This window comes from Pinus tabuliformis, chromosome 3_2, assembly GCF_031772625.1.
Source record: "Pinus tabuliformis cultivar Carrire ecotype Pingquan chromosome 3_2, CPIR1, whole genome shotgun sequence".
NCBI classification, from domain to species: domain Eukaryota; kingdom Viridiplantae; phylum Streptophyta; class Pinopsida; order Pinales; family Pinaceae; genus Pinus; species Pinus tabuliformis.
This window is the reverse complement of record NC_142302.1, coordinates 848,776,493-848,787,933: the sequence shown is the minus strand read 5'-3', so window position 1 is coordinate 848,787,933 and position 11,441 is coordinate 848,776,493.

Here is an 11,441-nt window from a genome sequence, read left to right as displayed (position 1 = left end):
TGTAAACCTTTTCTTTTGCCTTCATAATTGATCATACATATTAGCACATATGTCTAAGCATGATGAATGTGTTTTGATCCAATCAACTTTGTACTTTAGCAACCTTTCTTCTACTTACCCATTACCTACCCTAACATTTTACTCTTCTTTAGAAACTCGGTCAATCAGTCCAGAAATTTGGTCCAAATAGCCTCCACAAATTGCCTTCCTGAACTCAGTCAAAGTATCCTCAGTGAATGTAAGTCAATGGAGAGAGAATGTTGGTCAACAAAGAGAATTTATTTACACGTTCCATAGAGAATTTTTCTTCTTTTGCCTCAAATCCAAGCTTCTTGTGATGAGATGATGTGATGTGAATGTGCCAAATGAGAACATGAGGCTATATTTATAAGGGTTGGTGTGGACGAAGAGACATCTCCTTTCATCAAGAGAGCCAACATGAATAGGGGCAGACCTGAGCTTACATGACAAATAGGCATTTGTAAGTGGACAAAAAATCCAAAATTTCAAATAAAGAGAGATGCCATCAAGTGTGCTTCAAGGGTGAAGAGTGTAGAAACTACGATGTATATTTGCAACTTCTCTTGCAATGGTAATCAAAATCACAAGACACAAGGCTACTTTATTGCTCTGTTGACATTAATTCACAATCTAGCACAAAAATTTTAGACATGCAATAAGAAATAACACACATGCAACAAGCATTTTTCCTAGGGAAAACAAACTGCTAAAAACCCAATATCTTCTTGCATTAAATCAGAAGAATAGAGATGTATTACAATTGTTTTGCTCCACTGAGCACACCTTGCAAGTGCATAACCTATCTCTTTGCTCGCTAAAAGGCTCTAACCTAGACTTAGTCAAATTTTTACTATACTTGAACTCTTATTTCCTTGTGCAATCCTTTGAGAAATTATGCCCCTATTATTTAGAAAAATTACTAAATTGATTGCGTAATTCCTTTGGGTTGATCCTCTGACTGCATGCAACACATGTACACTCAAGACTAGTCTACCATTGATGTTACACCCCTTGGAATCTCCACCTGAATTGGGTAACTCGAATTCTCTGCATGCACTAGCTATTTTGGGTTGATTGATCAGTTAATTGGATGATCACTAAGTTTGACTGAAGTCCCACTGCTTAATTGACCTTCCACTAGTTCCTCCAAAATTTTGAACTAATTTAACTAAAAACAACCTAAGATCACTGACCTTGATTGCTACAAATTAGCAATCACACATGTTGAACTGAACTCTAACTCTTCCAACTCAAATTCACTGAGTAAATTGGGTAACACAAGCCATGTCACACAAGTTAACATCACCCAAGTTGCCTGTTGATGTGGAAATTCGAATTTTCTCAATTTAATCAAGCAAAATCAAATTGAGAATTTCTTGCTGCATTTTTCAACAAATAGTGCCATCAAAAGAGGAGCTGACAAATGAGGGGATTGATCCTTAGTTGTCAATTTTAACAAGACTTTTAGGAGCCCTTACAATTGGTTAAAATCAAACTCCACGCCCAAGGCTAGAACTTAGTTAACCAATATTATAAGGTCTCAAAAAATCCAAGGCCACATCCTTTCACAGGTGGAAGTCAAGGTTAGATTGCAAACAAAAATTGACAAAGGAAGAAAGGAAAAAACTCAAGAATTGCTCAAGCTGAAGAAGGATAATTGTCCAAAAAGGTCAAAAAATTACACTAGAGTTAGCAAGGAGATGGAAACTTTGGAGTTAGGTGGGCATACCACCTAGAAGTTAAGCATAGTGACTAGGACATAGGGGGTATTGGGGCCATCCATTTGCTACCTATACAATTGTATTAGAACTTTGGAATAGAGGGGTTGCCTTATTCAACTCTAGACAAATGGAGAGAATCAAAGAACATAAATCAAACTCTAAAGAAATAAAGCCAATCATCATGCCACAACCCCATCTTAAGCAGAGGTCGAGACATTTTTCAAAGGTTCTTAATATGGATAATCTATAAAGAACACAATTGTATAATTTTCAAACAAGAAATAGGAAAGTTGTGGAGGACACATGGCACACCATTCCAACTAGCATTCGAGAATCAATGAGTTCTTTCCTTGGCCCAAGGAAGAAAAGGACCTACAAGGGGTGGAAAAGGTCATTGGCCCTAGGAAGCAAAGGACCTACAGGGAGTGGAAAAGGTCATTTTTAATGAATGCAAATTTGAACAATGCCCCTTTTCTTCTATTAAGCATAATCCCATGTTTCAACATCTCCCCCTAAATACTTGGTCAAGACCACCCAAGGGCTCTGTTAAACTAAACTTTGAAGAAGCAACCAAAAACAATCTTGGCTCAATAAAGATTGAAAGCTTTTCATCAAGGACAATACATGTGCCATCATTTTTATTTTCCCTGTTCACTTGGGCAATAACACCAACAAAGCAGTGTAACTTGTTGGTTTGGTTAAGGGGCTGCATGCAGCTCATCTATTTTATTGTTATTATTATTTCTACGAGGACAAAGCACCTAATTTTGGAGGGTGGTTCAATGGCAATAATACAGGGGTTGTCCAAAACACTAGGGGGCACCAATCTAAAGACGGTATCACAAAAATAGAAACTCTTCGCCAGATTTATGAAAATCACCACCCTAACTCAGACCATTGCCAATATCCATCCAATGCACATCTGCAGTATTGACCACTACATGTCAACGACCCATAGCAGTACACCCCCTTTTTTTCGCAAAAGGAATAGTGTCTGATCGATATGTCTATGTCGTCCAGCCATCATCATCAACCTAATCATTATGTTATAATTTAAACCCATTCTGCATATATATGAAGTAATTAATCTCAGTAAATCCGTGTCATGTATGTAATTGCCTAGGTAAACCTACTTTTCTGGTGACGATCTACATTCTGGGAGGTTTTTTGTCTCACCGACCCATTCTCGGATGATCGACGGAGTTTTCCTTCAGTCTTACCCCAAAGCCGGAATGGATTTTGTCACTAGGATCTTAAGCGAGTCCTATTGTTCTAGATTGAGTCTATGTAAAAATGATTTGGGAATAATTCTGACTATTTAGTTAGGTTATTTTATTAGAAATTGTTTGGTCTGTTGAATTATATTTGTGTCGCAGAAATGGGTAGTCTGTGAGGGTCCTTTACAAATGGGATTTCCCCCTTGAGATGTAAAAATATGAAAATCAAGATGTAAAATGTCTTAAAGGTTGGAAAAATAATTTATCCCATAGGTTAATTAATTAAATTTTCTGGCAAAAAGTTAATCAAAATCCTAAACCAGAAATTTAATTAATTATAAGCCCTATATAAATTTAAATTCTCCAAAGGCAAAATTCGTCGGTCCTTAAAATCAAAATTTAAAAGGTCCCGAGACTAAGGTAAATTAATTATTTTGATAAATTTTAAGCCTTTAATCCCTGGCGTTAAGTCAAAGTCAAAATTTTGGGGAAATTAATTCAAAGTTTTAATTTTTGAATTAATTAAAATGCATTTAACTGAAAAATCTAATTTCCTCAAGAATATAAAATTTCGATAGATGAGATTAAAAGAAATTTTGATCATCACGAACGATTGAGATTGCTTTAACGAAGATCGCTTGAACTAGTTGTTGGAGGATTTATCTTTAAATAGGAGGTCACATGTCAGTTTTATGATCCGACCTTTGAGTCATGTGCTAAGTGAAAAGCGCACGTGTAAATTTTTATTCGGATAATAAAGAAAGACTTTGGGGTTAATTTTCACCAGTGTTACTCTTCATGGAAAAACTGTAAGATGTGTCATTTTCATGCGTAAATATCTTTTAGCCATTGATGATAGCTTTTGAAGAGTAATTTGAGTACAGGTATCTTGCTCAATTGTTGAGGCTTAAATAATAATTTAAATTTTGAATGTAGTAGCAAATATCTCTATTTATCTGAATTTTATTATTATTTTATCGCTCTATTTTGATGGCTAAATTGAGTTTTGCAAGAAAATCTTGATTTTTTAGATCCTCGGGCATTAGAGAAAGCTTTCAGTTGGACCAGCGAAGTCCCGATCCGTGTTTTCTAGAGAGCCCAACTTAATTTGATCTCGGGTTTATCATAAGATTGTTATTGGTAATGCATGAAGGGTTTTGAGCTAAGCACCACCTTTGAAATTTAAAAATTATTTTTTTATGTGCGAAATTGATGAATCTGGTTGTTGAGAGCCTTTGATTATCAGATCTAAGAGCGGAGTTGGACTCACACTCCTTAGATCTGATAGATCTGTCATTCTTGTGCATCTATAAATTTTTTTGGTTTTCTGACTTGGGTTTCTTAGGTTTTATTTATTTTTGTATATCCGGGTTCTGGGCGTTTTTGTTTTCAGGTACAGGTTGCAAATCTAAAGGTGAAGTTTGATTTGAACCCAGATTTAGGCCTTGAAGGCTAAGATCTGGCTCCAAATCATTTTTGCAGGGATACTATCCAGATTTTTTGCAGCCTTAGTGTTTCAATTTTTTTTTAATCCGAAAAAAAATATTATAAGGGTTTTACAGTCTGAAGGGTTTCAAATTTTCTAAAAAAAATCAAAACGCTTGGAAAGGAAATTTTAAACAAAAAAATTTGGGAAATTTTCTTAAGTTTTTTTTGGCTATCAATTTTATGTTTGCTGCTAAATTGAGCCTTCTTTTAGGCTACATTTTTTCCCTTCCAAAAAATTACGAAACGTTCATACTGTCTGCGTTTTGAGGGTTTCTGGAATTTTCGGATTTCTTTTTCCCTGCTAACCCTGCTTACAATTTTCCCTTTTTCTCCTTGGGCATCTCAGATCCTTGCTCTCCGTGTGTTTTCCCTTCATCTCACAGGTTCATCTTCTATTACCCGAGCTCCCCGCCATCCCTCTCACGTGTCTTGTTCGCAGCCATACTGCTCCCGCATCCCTTTCTCTATTCGTTGTATTCTGCCCTGCCATTCTTGCAATTTCTCCTCCCTCAAACCTCGCTACCTACTTCGATCCCTCCATTTTCCGTGGTCAGGCTCACCTGTAAACAAAACACAAATTTTCGAATTTTTTTTTTTCGTTTGTTTATATTTTTCTTTTAGGTTTTAGGTTAGTGCATTTATATATATAAAATCTGATTTCTTTTTTTGTTTTCAAGCTTAGGTTAAATTCAGTCTTTGTATTTTGAATTTTATTTTTATTTTATATTTTGATTTGATTTTTTCCTTTTTGTTTTTTTTTACTTCTGATTTTAATTTTAATTTTTTTCATTGAAAAAGTTCTAAACAATCCTAAACATTTAAAAAACCTAAAACAAATCATTTTATGTGACTACAAATTAAATCGAAATTAATTTTTTGCATTAAAAGATTTTTACCCTTTTTTATGTGGCCTCTAGCCCATTAAAAAAATTATTAAATCATTTTGATTGTTTTACTTTGGTCACATTAAGAAAAAATCTTGATTAATCATTTACCGCATTAGTTAGTCTTGCTTCATAAGCTTAGCACATCGAAAAAAAATCTAAGGACTAATTAATCTGTCAATTTAAAATTCCTTCTTGGTGTCATTTCAGGGTAAGGTAAAATCTAAAGAAAACTTTTGTGGTATTAACATTTTTCATTTCTCTATAATTAAACAAGCAAAAAAAATTGTATTAAAAAATTGACTATAGGAAGGTGGTAAATTTTCCTAGATTTGGGTCACTAAGCATAAATCATGAATTGATTAACATTTATGTAATGGCCGTACTAAGTTAAGGGCCATTACTGAACTGTGAAACTGTAAAGATTGCTGAAACTGTGAAACTGTATTAATTGATTTGATGGAGTACTTACCTGATCTGCTACGGCTGTTGCGATGAGGATGTTGCAGAACTTCTCTCGTTACCGAATGACCAAACCTCCCAGCCGAACCGAGTATACCTGGATACTCAATCCAGTATGCCTCTCAACCGAAGCATACCGTTCCCCGTGCCCAGAGACTTCAAACAAGTAAGGCTCAATAGTTCCGAATTATAAGCAGTATGGATAAATTTTCTCTCCTTCTTCCTTCAACAGCACTCCCCTTCTTCCTTCAACAGCCCCCGGTTCAGTTTTTCCAGTTTTTCCACTCACAGTCAATACAACCTTCTTCCTCCTTGAGACATAGAACACCCCCCCTTTTATAGCAGAGGTTCCTCCCTCTCTACGCATCAGTTCACCGCCTTTATGAAAGGATAAGATTTTGTTAGGCGGTGACCGCTTTGTCAAGATATTTGCCTTTAATAGGATCACATCTTCACACATCGGATGGTGTCACTTTAATTTATCACAGATGGTACTTTAATTTAAATAGTATAAAACCATGATGATTTAAATATTACATATTATTTTATGTCTTATAAAATATCAAGTTTAATCATAAGGTTTATGGGTTTAGTTTTATTAGTACACATTTTGGGTTATATATGTAAACATATGAATAAACTCAACTATATTTCTTACTGATTGTATATTTCTTCTATTTACGAGAATTAGGTATTTAATTTACACCTTTGATAATTAATTCATTTATCTTATATTTAGACATTCTCCATGAATAGTTGATATATAGTCGATGTATATATACATATACTAGTGCAATGTATATGATGCATGCATATGTAGCTATCATATGCATGCCTCACATGCATGCTAATATTCCCATGTTGTTCGTGATTTGAGATGGGTTGTTACATACACCCCTCCTTCAAAAGAACTTCGTCCCGAAGTTAAGGGTTTATAAAGTATATTGATAATTCCTTTAGAGTATGTAAGGATTGCATTATGTGATTGAATTTTCATTTATGATCGAGAGGACACTTTAAAATTTGAGATTTTGAACGTTGATAGATTTCTAATTTTAATGGTCATGCCTTGCCCAAACCAGGTTCCCAAGCTATTCTAAAATCATCCTATCCTTCCTAATCTCTTCCGCTCCCATCCTATCCGTCCTCCACTGGAGTATGCCATGGCGTCAGCTATACTGACCTAACCATGCATAAACTCTAAGGATGGCAGCGTCGACTATATCGACCTGATTTCCTAGTAGGCATCCGGCAATCATCATCACACGTCTAGGGGAGCGTGACTCGCACAATCCTCCCATGACCCCAGGTTTTTAGAGGATAAACGGTGGGCAACACCTCCACCCCTCCCAGTAGAATCAGGGTTAATACCCTATCATGGAATCTCTTTGAGCCTTAATTGTTCTGAAGTTTTTGTCATCACGTGGTCATTTGGTAACGGATTTTATCTGCAATCATAAACACTTGTCCATGCATTTATAACATGTGCATTAATATTTTCAAAAAAAAACACCTAGCTTATGTATATTTCATACATGTCATTTAAAGTATAACATACCTTGCCATAATATATTCATGTCATTAGCTTTCATATTTACAATATAATCATTCTTTCGTGTATTGCTTGTGCATAAAACTCATGACTTTAAATTGCTAACTGACACTTGATATTGATCTTACGAGCACATATCGTTATATTCCAAACTTTGATTGATCTCTATGTGTTTGCTCAGTAACAACTTAACTGGGTTATTGTCTTACTTGGTAACAAAATGCATCATATGGACAGCCATTAGCGAGGACAATCTCAATTCCTTCTTTTTAACAACACTGTTATTTGTTGTGTTCTTTTATATATAAATTGATTGAAATACCTAGCTCAAAGTAAGGTATGCAACATATTTGTGGAACATATTTTGAACTCAACATTTCCTTTAACAATAATACACCGAACATTGCTCTATGTTTAAATGGTAGTACTCTTTCAATACCTTGGCCCTATGGGTTGAATTTATGCTCATGGAATCTTTGCTCAGGTTGTATTCATCACTTATCTTATTGCTACATTAGGTCTGAATGTTGCGTAGTATCCGATCCTTTTGACTGTTTTACTACCAAGGACTTGATATTCATGCCAAGTGAACTACTGTTTCCAGATCTTTTGCCAACGCACATTCCAGGGTCCGAACTTAAGTTCTATGCATTATACCAGCTATTTTTTTATGCCTCTATATAAATGAGTTAATGACTGTTGCAATTCTTAGTTAGTTCCTCATCACACGGTGTTTAATAGTAGTGTATTCCTGGTTGAATAATTGTGAATGGTATATAAAACCGCTTGAGCTCAATTGGCTGGTACTGTTATCATTTAACCGGAAGTATAGTGGAAAATTGTTTACCTACAGCTAACAGATAACAACTGATGTGAAAAAAAAACGGGATCACTGTAACCTTCACACAAAACTCAGAAATTTATTAGAAACTAAGAGAATATACAGGAGGGAATCCTACATCTTTTACTGTGGTATTGATAATAATATGGCTAAATTATGTATAACAGCTGGGGTAATTTTTGAGTAAGGAAGATATTATATGTGACTCTTTAGAGACCTCATTGAATGTTATTTGTCCACAGTATATATATATTTTCTGAGGTAAAAACTATTATGAAGACATCTACAGAAGTTTTCATACGAAATTGAAGAAAGGTCTCATAGAAGAACTTTATACAAACTCACTTATCAAGGAGGAATATCTACTAGGTTGTAGTAGAGTAGAATTATCATCACATCTCAGCAAAATATCTTAGAGATTGAAATGTCCCGAACAATAACTACAGGAGCCAATAACAAAAGACTGTATTAACTGTAATTAAATGCACCAGCAGTAGAATGTGTGAGGTTTAAGGTTTATGCGATGGTTCTGCTCATGCATGAGGTAGGCATGTAACAACAGAACTAGCCTTCAAACAATTGTTAAAGATGATCCTAAATTGCATCAATCCAACAGTGAAGAATATATCATTACAGAGCACCATTGATTATAAAAGGCAAGAGCAGATTCTAACCATTCAACAACTTGTGGTTTCTATGCAAGATAGAAGAAGACAGTTTGAGGAGTGAGTCCCCTAGTAATTATAAAGGAGGATGACTAAACAAAATGAATATCTAGAAGTTTGTAAGAATATAACCATCATTACCACTGGTTTGTTACTGGAGCATAAATAATAATAAAACGAATTCATCCAAGCAAAATTTACAATTACAAGAGACTAATAATAATTAAAAGCATAATATCAAAATATTCAAGAAAGTACTTATCTCTAGAGAATACGTCAACTCCTTTTCGTTCAACTCTTCAAGGAGTTAATCTCGTCCATATTATCATCATCAGGAAGTCCATATTATCAAGGAATTCACAGCATCAAGGAGTCCATATCATTATCGGCAGGAAAGGCCAGTTTGCATCAGTGTCAATAGTATTGTCAACACTCCTATTAGTGTCCTCTAGTTGGCCTCCATTTCTGCAGTCAAGGCCAGAGTCAATAGAAGCTTCAACATGCTCAGTCCCTTTAAACAAGCCATTTTGCTTCATCTTGTGGCTTGCAAGTGCTGTTGTTGCACCAAACGCAGCGGTCATTGCTCCCACCATGGCTCGACCACCAATTCCTTGTTTTTCTCAATACTTCTGGCATGTTTATTTTGGTGCTTTTCATCATGCATTGGTTCCTGTTGTTTGTAAGTCTCTCTCGGATCATCAAACTTATATCCAATCTCTTTTCTACTCAAAATTCCTTTTGCTTTGCCTGTTTTATATTCAGAACGAGGCACTGACTGGTCCACATCATTTCCAGCATCGAACAAATCCTTCTCCCCTGTGACCATAAAGAAAACTGGTTGCAAAGTTCTTTCATTCTCTGCACAATTTTTCAGGTCTTTGAGATTTTCTGTTTCATGTGGCCTTGCCTTACCAGACCTCTGACTATCTTGCTTTACTGCTAATGCAACTGTATCAGCCACTTTTGACAAGTCTTCCTCCAGATCAAGCTGCAATGCCTTGATATGGGATATCCCCAATTTTCTACTGACTTCTAGCCTAAGTGCATTGACAATCAGTTCTTTGATCAAATTTTGATAAATCCTCTGCTTGTTCTGTCTCTTGTTCAACTTCCTGAAGAAGACTCTTTTGCAAACTACTTTCTTTTATCAATTCATCAGAAGCAATTTGTGTATCTAAGATAATATATGAGGGCTCAATTATATCCATTTCCACAGTGTTTTCCTTCCCTTTGTCCTGTTCATCTGCATGCACTCCACTTCCATCTGAACTTTCGGTCTTTTGTTGCTGATATTGATTATCAATGCTTTCATTGTCTTCAGTTGATTTCTCTTGCACTCCATTTCTCAAAGGGTTCTCTTGCATGTCTTGTATCTTCTTACCCAGTGTGGAATTCCCACCAACTTGCTCAATATTAGAATCCACTTTTACGGGTATCTAATTCTGTCATAGGCTCTAACTTAACTCCTGTTTGAGGATCAACACCATAAGATTCTAAATGAGAACTATTTTCTTCAGTCTTTGTCTTCGTGTGCGCATTTTGGAGCACTTCTTCATTGATGCACACTGAAACCTTCACTGTTAGACTTGCTATCAACCATTTCTTGTTGCCTTGTAGTGTCAGCATCTGTCACATTTGCTCCTTCAGAAGCTTTATCTTCACGACCAGGAAAATTGTTAATGTCATTGCCTTCTACGTTTGCACTATATTCCACAGACTTTTCCTGGATATTTGACTTCATATCCTTTGGTAAACTTGAAATTGGAGAACCAAGCCCAGTTAGTTTCAGATTTGTTCCCTGAGACTGGACTGCTTCAGATTCCTGTAAAGGTTGTATGCTTACTCAGTTTCCGGGGCATCAAGCAGAAATGATTGACACTACAACTATTCTTTGGAGTTGTCTTACTCTCGAAAGCTGAACTATCTTTTTGCTCTCTATGGAGCCTAGCTTGTTGTGAATTTAAACTGAAGGAGTTTTGCTACAATAACCTTAGTTTCGGCCCAATAAAGCAGATCCGGATTCGTCCCTTACAATTAGAAGTCAACCCTTTTTCTGTAATGGCTCGTCCCATAGTTTGAACTCTCACCACCCGAGGTTCTTATGAGAATGATTCTTATGTTATGAGAATGATATTATGATTGTAAGAAAAAAAAGAAAATTCATAATATAATACCATATTATTACTTTTCCGACACCCATACGAGATAACGTGAATAACATAACCACCGTCGAAACATGGAACAAAACAAAGGTTAGAAAATTATTATAATATACAACACATGGGTACCGCAGGAAAATTATTATAATATACAATACGTTGGGTACCGCAGAACCTGGGTCGATCCCGCGGGGTTGCAGATTCACGACATGATTTAGCAAAACCACATGACCAGATTCGAACAGTTGTGATACAAAGTCCCATTTTTTGAATTCTCACAGGTCTTGACTATCACAACAAGGACGTAATGCCCCATCGAAATATATGTCGATGATCCTGATCTATCTGAGAAACCTTGGATTTTTTTACTACAGTGCATAGTAATTCTACTCAGATCAATTCTTAAACTTTCTGACTCGAGCTATCAAATA